The 14,125-nt window shown below is 42.0% G+C and overlaps 1 protein-coding gene across 4 annotated transcripts in view; it reads left to right on the plus strand.

The window, feature by feature from the left end:
• The window catches only part of B4GALNT1 (beta-1,4-N-acetyl-galactosaminyltransferase 1), a 693,972-nt gene that overhangs the window by 182,671 nt on the left and 497,176 nt on the right, over positions 1 to 14,125 (plus strand). The window lies entirely within an intron of this gene.

The raw sequence follows: 14,125 nt of genomic DNA on the forward strand, positions 1-14,125 counted from the left end.
GGTGGGTAACTGAAGTCTCCCTATAGTTTTCGCACTCTGAACTTGTAAACCCTAGAGAGCGGCCAAAACAATAGCAGGCTGCAAGTATGCCCCTTGCTGTTTGCACGAATAACACACCTGAGAGCCTTTGTTTGTGTACATTACAATACAAAGAGGAGACACTTCAAAAGCAAAAACAGTCAAAAACAGTGACGTCCAAGAAATTTCAAGCGTGAACTAGAACATCATACACCAGGGGAAGAACTGTGAGGTTGTATTTTTAAATTCAACAGCACGTTTGTCAAGGATGATGATAGTCAGGTTGGTGCTTGGTCTATGGTGGGGTTGTGTACTACGCAGAGTGTTGACAGCTCTCTAACCCAGACTCTAGCATGTTTTGAGTTTTTGTAAAGAAATAGCATGGATGCCAGATGACTCCATGTCATCAAGGACACCAGGTTCAATTCACAGGCTTTCCTTTTACAAATCTGTGTTTCCAGGTATGGTACTGCTCTCATGTACCTCTTAAAAATGGCTTGTTACGGGGTAGGATTGATCCCTGTTTCTGAGACAAGCGGAGTCTGAATTCATTATGTTATTAGATACAAAAATGCCAAATGGGCTCAATAACAATGTAGATTTGCATAACTTTTTATAATGAACTAATGATGTTGAGGAATTGATCAGTTCCTGGTTTATTTTAACTGACGTTTTATCCTTAATTTTACCATATTTTATCTAGGTTTCTAGATTTTTACTTGGTTTTATGGGATTTTAGGGTTAGTTTTAAGTCATCAGATTTTATCCATTTTAGACATCATTTTAGTTGTGTAATCATATGTGATCTTTTTGCTGCCACGCTTTGAATTTGATGGACTTATACGTTCCTATATGGCTAACTAGCAGTTTTGACATCTCAAGTTTGTATTTAATTCTAATGCAAAAATATTTTGATTCCCTTACCTCATTAGATACTATTAATATGATCAATTTTGAAGAGGATGACGCGTGTATCTGTACGAACATTGCACTTCGAATCTCTTGAAAAATGGAAAAACGACAGAAACATGATTTATAAGCTGCTATGTACTTTATATTCAATTTATTAAGTTTACGTTATTATGCACTTTAAAAACAGCACGTTACTTTGCACGATTTTGCACCATTGCTCATAACTACCGCTAATTATGCCTAGTATATTTGTACGGACTTGTGTTTTTTTGAAACAATGTATTATTTAAATTGTATTATAAATTGATTCTGCTGATAAGCAAAAATGCCAGTCATTAGATGTTAACAAGAATGTATTATACATTTAGATATAATCATTAATAACGGATAATATGATTTCCCTTTTAGTGAAGTTGGATATTTGTGATTTGTGATAAATGAACAATTTTGTTCTTAATAATTAATCAGATTGTTCACAAATAGGAATAACTTTATAAAGCATTGTATGTTTAATATTAGACCAGCAATGTTAGATTAGGTAATGAGCATATAAGAACACTATGTTCTAACTCGACAAATGTATTCTCATACCTACCGTGGTGATAAAATATATTTTTCCATTTAACATTGATTGGCTAAATGTGCTAGTGCCTAGAAGAATATTTGTATTCATCTGTATACACGGTAAAACATGCAGTCCTATGTTTATGTCTATCTGTAGACTGTGTTGGCAATTATCTAAGCGGTTAAGTCATTAGTTACCTTATATAAAGACAATCATTGGTCCTGTTCGTCATGTGATCAAGACTGCCGTGGGCAGTCGAAACGCGTCAGGCTGAGCACTTGCGTGAGACTTTTTTATGCACTATGCACTTTAATCTGCTAACTCAATAAAAGAATTTACTCTCCACATCGTGGTCCGTACCTGCTTGTTGGATCCCATTATGGATTGTTCCAGGACTTTGGCTTTCATATATATATATATATATATATATATATATATATATATATATATATATATATATATATATATATATATATATATATATATATATATATATATATATATATATATATATATATATATATATATATAATATATTTATAGAGGTATATATATAAATGTCTTGACTGAAGATTTCTTTATTTAGGCGTCAGTCTCCAGTCCACTATTTTAGAAGCTAGGAACTTGTCTTGGTCTGTGTCAGGCCCTCTCCTCTGGCATATTTGTCAGCTGTACATCGGTTCCAGGCTTCCCAGAACTTTGCTCCCACCCTATCCTCATCCCCATTTGTCTAGGAGGACTCTAGCCCGGGTGGGCAACTGAAGTCTCCCTATAGTTTTCGCACTCTGAACTTGTAAACCCTAGAGAGCGGCCAAAACAATAGCAGGCTGCAAGTATGCCCCTTGCTGTTTGCACGAATAACACATCTGAGAGCCTTTGTTTGTGTACATTACAATACAAAGAGGAGACACTTCAAAAGCAAAAACAGTCAAAAACAGTGACGTCCAAGAAATTTCAAGCGTGAACTAGAACATCATACACCAGGGGAAGAACTGTGAGGTTGTATTTTTAAATTCAACAGCACGTTTGTCAAGGATGATGATAGTCAGGTTGGTGCTTGGTCTATGGTGGGGTTGTGTACTACGCAGAGTGTTGACAGCTCTCTAACCCAGACTCTAGCATGTTTTGAGTTTTTGTACAGAAATAGCATGGATGCCAGATGACTCCATGTCATCAAGGACACCAGGTTCAATTCACAGGCTTTCCTTTTACAAATCTGTGTTTCCAGGTATGGTACTGCTCTCATGTACCTCTTAAAAATGGCTTGTTACGGGGTAGGATTGATCCCTGTTTCTGATAGCTCTAAGATGTTGCAAAATGCAAAGGTAAACTTTGAGAATAGTGCTGATAATATACAACTTCGAGCATGTACACTTCAAAGCATATACGTACAGCAAATTCACTCTTGCAGTGCAGCAGTTTCTTGATCATTATAGGTTTATTAGAAAGAGGTGAGCAAACCTGCATAGTGTTGACACCATGTTTGCAGGCCTTACACCTATGACACTTCCTGAAACCCCCCACTCCCAATGAGCTAACTTCCATGACTTTGTATTTCGGGGCTACTAACCACTAACTGTTCTCGCATGGATTTGGCTCTGCGAAATGTATATATATCATAATAAGATCGTTCATGGGAGGGGTGGTCCAACACCCAGCACACTGCCAATGCGCATACTCTCTGTGCGTAGCTCATTACTTCTATAGGCGCCAGCGGGGCAGCCAGTTTCTGTAATGGCAGTGCAACTGTTTACTGCATTGGGTTGTCCATTCTGAGTTAGTTTGTTTAAAGATTATGGCCCTGAGCAGGCATAGGTTAAAGGGAGAAATAGTTGCGAGATCTGGTGGGATGGACTTTTTTAATGTCATCCCATAGCTGACTGTCACTGTTAGATGTCAGGGAGCAGTTGTATTATGTAACTTGTTGGGACCCGCAGTGTTGGCTAAATTAAAATCCCCGGTTTTGGTCAGCGGCATTTGCAAATCTATTCAGGTATTCCATAGTTGTTCAGTTGGTGATGGGTGGTTTATTTGTTGTGGACTGGTACAGTACTGGTTGATAGACATGACCCTTAGCAGTGTTGTCTTATGTGCTTGTAAACGTGTCAAGCAGTAAAGAGAATTATTATGCAGCCTGTATGAACAACAATTGACTGCCCAACTGCTGAGTGTCATGGTATTAGTATTAGTGTGGGTACTGTAATTTGATATATATAGCACTTACAACCCGTGGTGAGGTTTAGTAGTGCTTGTTATGTTATGTATATTTTGTTGTTATGTTATGTGTATTTCTAAAGTGCACTATCATCGACGAAAGTATCCTGCTGCTGAATAGATGTGTGCTCCTATCCCTACCTATGTTAAGTTCTTTTAATCGAAAAGCCAGGTCTTCAGCTTCCTGGGTAATTCAAGAAGAGAGGAGTAGACTTCGATGTGGAGGGGGAAGTCGGGCTACGCTTTAGGAGCAATTTAGAGAAAGCTTGTTCTTCTGATCTGGTTCTATGTACACATGGAATGTTGGCAAGTAGAGGAGTCCTGCGGAGCAGAGGTGTTGGTGGAAGGAGATGCGTCTGTTCAAGCAGGTGGGGCCTGAGTTGTGAAGTACCTTGAATATGTATGTGAGGAGTTTAAATTGAGCGTGTATATTGGAAGCCAGTGTAGTTTCCTGAGTTGTAATGTCAGGCAGCACACTGGTCTGGAACCCAGCTTCAGGAGGTTTTTTGGGGGGTTATTTTGGTTATTGAAATTAGTCTTGTATTTTTAAAACAGTACATTGCTCTGAAATCAAAGGTTAGTCTACTGCCCTTGATGAAACCATTCGGTGCATATATTCCAATTTTCATTTGGTAGATTAAATTAATAGCAGATAAGTGTGATCTTTAGTGGGAGAGAGGGATATGTGAATTCATGCCTTTGTGCTGGCATTAATAGATCAGCTACTGGAGATTAGATATTGATAGGTGGCAGGGTATGACTTTTAAAGGAGAGGTTGTGATCTTTGAAATGAGGGGTGGGCAATTTGCAGAGATACAGTAATAAGGATTTAGGCAAACATGCATGTGACTCAGAGAAGGCTGTGCTCAGAGAGGAGAAATGCAGAAGATGGAAAAAGAACGAGAAAGTCACAGGGAAGCAAAAGGAGAGCCGACAATTAGAAGTTTTAAGTCAGTCAGTTTTCATGCAGGGTTTTTAGTAGGGGTGGGCGTAACTCGCATAATTTGCTGTAGCGTAACTATATGAAATTATAGCAAAATTACATGAGATTGTGTGGAGTTATGCAAGGAGCATAACCCAGTATTTATTTATATTTTCTTAGTGCAAAATTAATCCTTGCATCAAAAGTACACCTGAGGATGCATTTTGGCCTAAGAACATAGTTCTAAATGCAACAGAACATGAGAGAGCAGCAGCCCCAACAGCTTGCGATCGTTAAGATTGTTGTTCATTGCTCCTGTGGTAGGATTTCGTGCCAAATTACTCATAATTATCCGAACAGGCATTTTGCATCAAAAGAGGGACATGAAATTTCCGAATTTACTTTGATTACTGAGGCATAACTAACATGTCTTCCGGGCCTTGTTTTTAAGCCTATTGTGAAGGCTTTTTGGGATTGTATGCAAAACTGTAGAAAGACACATTATTTGCATGTGTTTCAGTATCACTGATATCACAGCACGCACTCACACCAACATCACTCACGGGTAAATAGAACTTGAATGAATATGGTTTCACTTTCCATTAAATCCAATGGAAGGAAACCACAACAAGAGAAATGCTGTATTCTAAATGTTTGTACTAGAGATGCTCTTCCCCTTTCCCACTGATGATCAGTGCCGGATGAAGGGGAACAGAGTATGTTTAGTGAATTTGTGTAAAGTAATGCTTATCAGGGCAGGCAGCACTGGGCTGTCTCCAAATCTAGAGTCAACAAACAAAGCCCTTGTTGCACATTACACATGAATATCAAAAAATGTTGAGATGACCCATGTTTTATCTTTTCAGTGGGACAGGGTTTGATGTCTATTTATAGATCCCCCATGTGTATCTTTTGAAAAAGTTAACATAGGTCCAACCTCTCAGAGTGGTGCTTACAAGTGTTCAAAAAAGATTGTCTTGTGTGTAGGTAGTGCCTCACGTAAGCACCAACCTGGGAACAGGTGGCAGGTACTCATCAGTTTGCCCACTATTTCATCATCTGTACTTTCCCAAACGGAAACGGACACCAACTCACAAAATATAAGTGAGACGAAATCTGGGTGTGAACTAAAGTAATTTTTGTGCACATCCAAATAGTATGTTCCCTGTAGACTCCTGTTAAAGAAGGAGTCCTTCTCGCCATAGGTTAAAATTGAGTTACAGGAAAACACAAAACATATATGTTTAATTTGTTGTGCCTGTACTGATTTAAAAAAACATTATCATGTTTAGACCATTTTAACCCGATAAGGGACCCCCCCACCTTCACCTTTGTGAATGTGTGCAACAACATGTTTTTTAGAGTAGGCAGTGTTCCACGGACCACTGCCTACTGTTAAAAAACAAAGGAAACTTTTCATTTTTCTTTTTTAAAAGTGTCCCTTTTTACTTTAAAGAAAACGGGCTGCATTTCAAAATAAACAAGCATTTGCAATGCAATAGGTCTCGCATTTACGCGAGTTTGAGCCATTGCCATTGTAAATGACAATGCCTTTTATTTATGCAAATACGAAATAGGTCGCACACTGCTCGTCATACCAGCAAATAGCCCCATAGAACTCTGGATAATGTAGTGGCAGCGGTGAGTACGCCTATGCCACGAGTATGTCACTATAATGCCCACATACCTACCTGCTCCCTGCTGACGAGAGGCAATTACCTCGAAACACGTGTCCAGGGATGGCATTATAGTGACATACTCGTGGCATAGGCGTACTCACCGTTGCTACTACATTATCCAGAGTTCTATGGGGCTATTTGCTGGTATGACGAGCAGTGTGCGACCTACTTTGTTTATGTATTTAAGCTCCCTCAAGCGATTTGGGCTGACGAGCCTTGGTTCCGCACCTGCGCGCCGTGAGAGATATTTTAACTTTAATATTTTGGCAGTCTACTTGGCACCCCACATACCTACCTGCTCCCTGCTGACAAGAGGCAATTACCTCGAAACACGTGTCCAGGGATGGCATTATAGTGACATATCCGTGGCATAGGCGTACTCACCGTTGCTACTACATTATCCAGAGTTCTATGGGGCTATTTGCTGGTATGACGAGCAGTGTGCGACCTACTTTGTTTATGTATTTAAGCTCCCTCGAGCGATTTGGGCTGACGAGCCTTGGTTCCGCACCTGCGCGCCATGAGAGGTATTTTACCTTTAATATTTTGGCAGCCTACTTGGCACCCCACATACCTACCTGCTCCCTGCTGACGAGAGGCAATTACCTCGAAACACCTGTCCAGGGATGGCATTATAGTGACATACTCGTGGCATAGGCGTACTCACCGTTGCTACTACATTATCCAGAGTTCTATGGGGCTATTTGCTGGTATGACGAGCAGTGTGCGACCTACTTTGTTTATGCCTTTTATTTATGTTTTGTGTTCTAAAACAAACAAAGGGCATTGTTATTTAAAATACTAATACCTAAACTTTTGCAAATGCAAGACTTATTGCATTGCAATAAAGGGCCTTCTTGACCACTTGTTAGATTGTAAATATCAGAGGAAGAGACAGGCCTGCGACATTTTCAAAGTAGTGATAAATAGTGCAGTGAATAAGATGTGTAAGTGTTGTAAATTACACAGACATAAAGTGTGAAGTGAGAGTTACATATGATCTGGAGGTGGTGGTACTTGTGGTGGTACTGGTGGTGGTGGTACTGGTGGTGGTACTGGTGGTGGTGGTGGTGGTGGTTGTGGTACTGGTGGTGGTACTGGTGGTGGTACTGGTGGTGGTACTGGTGGTGGTGGTACTGGTGGTGGTGGTACTGGTGGTGGTGGTACTGGTGGTACTGCTTGTGGTACTGGTGGTGGTGGTTGTGGTACTGGTGGTGGTGGTAGTGGTGGTGGTACTGGTGGTACTGGTGGTGGTACTGGTGGTGGTGGTACTGGTGGTGGTACTGGTGGTGGTGGTTGTGGTACTGGTGGTGGTGGTAGTGGTGGTGGTACTGGTGGTTGTGTTACTGGTGGTAGTGGTGGTGGTACTGGTGGTGGTGGTTGTGGTACTGGTGATGGTGGTGGTTGTGGTACTGGTGATGGTACTGGTGGTGGTGGTACTGGTGGTGGTGGTACTGGTGGTGGTGGTTGTGGTACTGGTGGTGGTGGTACTGGTGGTGGTACTGGTGGTGGTGGTAGTGGTGGTGGTACTGGTGGTACTGGTGGTGGTGGTGATACTGGTGGTGGTGGTGGTTGTGGTACTGGTGGTGGTGGTAGTGGTGGATATATATACAGGGTGAGGAGCTTCAGGCAGCTGCATCTGGTTTATACAATAAGGATCAGTTTGAGGAATATATACACAGGGTGAGCTGGAACTCGAGGCATGTACACAGGGTGAGGAAGCGCTTGAGGTATATGCAGAGAGGTGAGGTGCTCGAGCACAGCCATGTTATACAAAGAGAGGATGAGGAGGGATGCAGAATATATACACAGGGTGAGAAGCCTGAGGCATATAGACTGGTGGGTTAGAAGCTTGAGGTGTGTACAGAAAGGGCGAGGCGCTTGAGGCACAGACAGGTAGGGTGAGGCGCCTCAGGTATACTGAAAAAGAGAAGCGAGTATGAGGCATGTTTACAGAAGGGTGAGGAGTTCTAAGCATATACACCGGGTGAAGAACGTGACCCACTTATAGAATTTTTTTTTACTCCTCTCTCTTGACATTCAAGGATAGTTGGTGACCGGACTGTGTTAACCACCTTAACTTCCCTGCTGGATTTTTTTTTACCCCTGGTTTTGCTTCCTTACCGCCTGCCTACTATGTAATGCAATTTCCGTCCGTTTTTCTTTACAGTATGTATGTAAAGCGCTCTGATACCTACGGGTCAAGCTAGCGCTATATAAAACTTTTAAAACAAATAAAATAAAATAAAAGACACTTGACTGTTAAAACGTAAACAGGTTCAGGACCTGTGGCACAAAGACAGGCAGTACGGGGACTCCGCGGCATAGACAGTTAATATCACCTTCAAGTGCTATAAATAAACCGTTCACATGGACTAAAACAAGCATTTACAATGCAATGGTCTCGGCATTGTAAAAGTTAGAGCTATTGGCATTGCTCATGACATTCTTTTTGTTTGTTTTTGTTGTTAAAACATTTTAAGAAACGGCATTGTTATTTACAATGTTAATAGCTTAATCCCTCTCAAATGCAAGACCTATTGCATTTGCACCCACACACAGAGCCACACACCCAGAGCCACCCACACAGAGCCACTCACATAGAGCAACCCACACACAAATAGAGCCACCCACAGAGCCACCTACACACACACACAGAGTTACCCACACACAGACAGACCCACCACGCATAGAGGCACCTACAAAAAAAGCCACCCACACACACAGAGCCACACACAGAGCCACCCACACACACACAGACCCTCCCCCACACACACAGAGCCACCCACACACAGAGCCACCCACACATACACACAAATAGCCACCCCCCACACACAGAGCCACCCCCACACACACAGAGCCACCCCCACACAGAGCCACCCCCACACACACACAGAGCCACACAGTAACCTCAAAATTTAACACATATTTACTTTTTGCTGGATCAACTGGGGACGTTTTACACCTTCTATCCATCTGCAAAAGACCTTTATGAGGTCGTAAAGAGCAATTTAACGACTAGGAAGGTTCAAAAGAAAATAAATAATGAGCCGGGATAGCAATCAGATCCGACAGCAATTCGATCGAAGCCAATTTGAGATGGGGGTGTCAAGCATGGTAACAGTGGCAAGGCTTCCACCCTGAAACAGGAAACTAAAAAATGCAAAGAGCGCGCACGGCACCCATCCCCCTGCGGGGAAGCCATGTGTGTTTCAGGTTACAGCGTTATGCAAGCGTACACGGACATGCAGCAAGAGTACCTGGGTGCAAATGTTGTTTTTGCGAGGAGTCAGGTCACCGAAAGCCGACATGCATCATTGTCAAAATACACCCGTGAATGAAAAGGAAAACGATGTACTCTGCTGTTGCAATTAGAACACAACAGCTCAAGGAGGACTGCAGGTATCACACACAGGGCAGCACAACAGCAATGTGATGTTCCCAGGTACTCCCATCGTAAATAAGGCACTTTCGATGTCGGGATATATTAAGTAAGGTGTTTGGACCACTCATCTCTTCGATTGGTAGTTAAAACACTGCTGTAACTGAGGAGCATGTCCCGCTCACATCTCTGGTTCCCGGTGCCACCGACCTGTTGCACAATGAATAACCAAGCCCTTGATTTTGAGGTATTCCCCCCATAAAAAATAAACGAAGCAAAGGTTTAGGATTTCACTGCATGCGCCTTTCTGAAAAGTTGGTAAAAGCAGCTCAGTGGGTAAATGCGCCCACTGCAGAGATACGTTTAGTCTGAAGGTTGGAATAAAAGACAGCCGGGTAGAAGAGGCACTGGCAAATCCCGGCGCGCCCCACGACTCATTTTATTCTGAAGTTTTTTTGCATTTTACTTTTTGAAGGAATGGTAATTTATGCATATATAATTTTTCCCATAACACTATTTTCCTTTATATATGGAATCCACTGGCCATAGTAGTCTGTCAAACTGGGTGGTTTTCCTTAACGTGGCTTTAAAACTGCACACGCTTTCTTACGCCATCATTCACCCAATCGCCCTCTAATCAGACCTTCTCACTTGACCTAGTTTGCACTTTATTTTAGTTTTTTTAAATGTAGATGTACACACACACACACACTTACTTGTATATTTTATTTCTTACTTAACTAAACACACAAAGAGCTTGTTTTGCAGAGCTACACAAAATTCAGGACCAATAAAAGCTCAAACTGGATTAAATATCGCAATGGCACAGGGAATTATCGTATTGCAATTTAGCCAACTTATTTAGTTACACTGTTTTTATAAACCACGCACATTATCCGAAGATGACAGCGCGCTGTACATTAGAAATATTTTGATGATGAACGTTCAGGTCATCCATCAGTGGACCCTTACTTCAACAAGTTGACACTACAATGGACCCTTACTTCAACAAGTTGACACTAATGCCTGTCCCACTGCCACCCATGCCCCAATGGCACTCTAACCTTACAAAACCCATACCCCTCTAGTCCGTTGTGGTCCTTGCTCCTGGGCTCCGCCTCCCAGTTCCACGCTTTTCAACGAACCATTCTGCCGAGCAGACACTCACTCACCAGTTCTGTCAGGTCCTCTTCGCTGAGCCCGGCATAACGATAGCGCTGCTGCTCGAACTCGTAGCGAGTGGTCTTGTCTACCACAGCCACACGGGCTGGCCTGAAGCTGTCGGAGTGATGATTCCGACGAACGCCCAGAGCTCGGGCACTTCTGCGGCCGGCCAGGCACAGGAAGCACATGAGCCCGGCAGGGTAGGAGCCCATGCTGAGGACTCAGCCAGATTTAGCACGCAACTGCGTGGCTCACAAAGTCACACCTCCAACTTCAGAACTACGTTCCTTCTCTGCGCCGTGACGTGCAGCCAGATAACCGACGACCGGCGATAGGAGGCACGTGGGCTCTAATACCCAAGGCAAAATAAACAAGAGTCTTGTACCAACTTTCCCTGTCATAGAAAAAGGACTAGACCACCGGTACGTATGCGTAATCTTGAACGAGGGAGAAGCAGCGAGAGAAGGGAAAGAGGGAGAAGCAGCGAGAGAGGGAACGAGGAGATCAGGTGAGGGAGCAACGCCGGGACACCACCGCCTTTCTCCGAGGCACAGCAGAAAATGCCTCGGAGAAACGCCACGTCCTTTTCGGATTTGGGGGCGTGTTTTGCTGTTGTCTCCTCCCTGAGACTTCTCGCAAAAAACACGCCCCCCGATCCGAAAAGGACGGGGCTTCAACGGAGTGACTGGACCTCTTCTCCAGTGGCTGGCCAGCATTTAAGAGGCCAGCCAATGGAGAACAGGAGAGAAGAGGGGCGGGTGCAAGCCCCTCTTCTCAAAGTCACTCCAACTCATTAAATCTCGGAGCGAGACTGCGCAAGCGCAGCCTTTCGCAGCCGAGACCTAAAAGGGAGCGCAGAGAAGCGACTAAATTTACAGTGAAAACAATATATAAATAATCGTGCAACATCTGAAGTCCCACGAACACAGGGGACAGCAGGAGTCTGAGCAAAGGGCTGTAAAATTCCTGACACTTGAAAAAGGAAACCAGGCGGCTAATTAGTCGTAAACAAGCCAACCGAGAATGATAGGAATCTATTCGTCTGCAGCATCTGTGGGATGCAAATCAATGACATCAGGCCCCTGAGGTTGTTGAAGCAACAAAGGGCACCAGTAAAGTTAGGAGAAAAACACGGTTTGCTGGGAGTTTCACTAAATAAAAAATAATGTACTGTATAAAGATGTTGCATAATCCGAAACACATGTTTGGCCTTTAAACACTATCCCCTCCCCATTTGTATTAACGTTCGTGATTTTTGGATTAAGCAGATTAAACAGAACACACGCTGTGTAAAGTTGCCGCCTTATAAGAGCCCGGCAACTCTTTTAATGATACTTTTCGACTATTGTCCCAGTAAAATTGCTTTTTTTAAGCAAAGTAAATAGCGTTGTTTAATATTATAGTTTTATAAATATCAAGTGTGGGGTAAAAAATGTCTATTGACTAAAACAAAAGATATGCTCTACCTGTTTGAATAACAATGGATCAAATAGATCTCACTGATAAGTAACCCAAAAGGGTCGCCTACGGCCACACCATTAGGAAAAGGGCACACAGGAAGAACTGAATAATGTGATTGAAAATTTTATTTTTATTTATTTTTTGTTCAACAATTTTCTTGATATATATAAAAAAAACATATGCTCAAAATATGCATGCAATAAATTTTTTTGAAAGAATATGTCCAGTTGACCAAGCTAGGCCCCCTTAGAGGGGTGAGAGGAGTGTATAAACAGTTAAATTACAATCATACTCAACATGCAACACATACAATCTTACACAATCAACCAAAACATTGAACATACATATTCACTACGTTAAAATGTTTTTTATATACACACAAGAACACTCTCCTTGAGGTTTCGGTGTATCTTGTTTATAGGACACCACCAAATCATACAAAAGAACCAATACGCCGACGCGCGTTTCGGTGCAATCACCCAACAATAAGGGTGCCACCTTCTTCAGGGCGTAATTTGTATGCGTTTTCTGTAGTCCAGGGTGCCTGTAGAAAGTTAATAATTAAAGAAAAAACGTCTCACTGGGAGTATTCAAGTAAATTTTCAATAATAGTCATCATATACATCAATTGTAGGTTAAAGAACATTAATAGATGAGTGATATTTTTTCAAATTGATTATTGGGCCAAAATGGTGTGGCGAGCAGGCGCTCAAATTGGGTTTCAATTTAGCAAAACAAGATACTTATGAATGAACAAATACAATATAAATTATCAAAACGTGATAACCACAGCAGCTGCACATCATATGCCGCCTCTCACTGGATAGATTGACCTTGGAGAACCCAACAAAAGGTGTAAGGGCCTTGACATAGATAGTGCTATAATAGTGAAGAGAACAACAACATAGGATAAAGAGAAGAATAGGTCTATGGTGCACTCTATTGAATAGAATACTCACCTGAGTTTAAATCCTGAGGTGCATACAAAACGATTGAAAAGAGAACGCGGGAAAGGATGTCGGAGGAATCACTACTGTAAGTGCCCTGAAACAGGATAAAAATGAAATCAAAAATAAAATTAAAAATTAAAAAGTAAGAAAAGAAGCACGCCATTTAAACATCATTTAAACAGAAGTTGGGCTAAATTCGTTCGTAAGTGATAAATCAACAGCTGCTTGCCTTGCAAGTTGTGCGGTAAAGGATGAAGTCGGAGAAGCTTCAAGATCAATTGAAAGCCCCCTTGGTTCTGTTCGTGTAGACGGTTAATTCTTTAAATGGTTGCGGGCTAAAGAAAAAGAAATAAAGATCAGCCCAAAAGATAAGTTAAGAATGAGGAAATCCTAAATGATGATTTGAAATAGCTCATGTCTGATAATCAGAGATCCTAAGCAGACAAAATCTGGAAGCTAACGTTTCGTAAACTGAGAGTTGTCCTAATGGAGTACACGATGATAAAGAAACAACTATTTGCTAGGATCTAGGAGGAAGCGTCAAGATGGGGGCGTCATGATGGAAATAAGAAGTTAGTTTCCTAAACTATCTGAACATATTCGAGGAGTGGAGGTAGTCTACGCTGTCTGATTAGAGCTTAAGGATCCTGTTTCAAGTGGGGTGACGATAGAAAAATATGTAAAGTGAACAGAAGCAGACTAAACATGGATGCAACTAAATTAGTACTTTTACAGAGAGCGATGGACTTGCTAATTACTAACGGCTTCGAGTTGAATGTCGGGAGGTTCAATCATACCTTTTGGTCCGTAAGGCGATGAAAGGAAGCCTACTCTTCACATCACGGTATAACTTCTTAT

The sequence above is a fragment of the Triturus cristatus genome, chromosome 4_1 (genome assembly GCF_964204655.1).
Source record: "Triturus cristatus chromosome 4_1, aTriCri1.1, whole genome shotgun sequence".
Classification (NCBI taxonomy): Eukaryota; Metazoa; Chordata; class Amphibia; order Caudata; family Salamandridae; genus Triturus; species Triturus cristatus.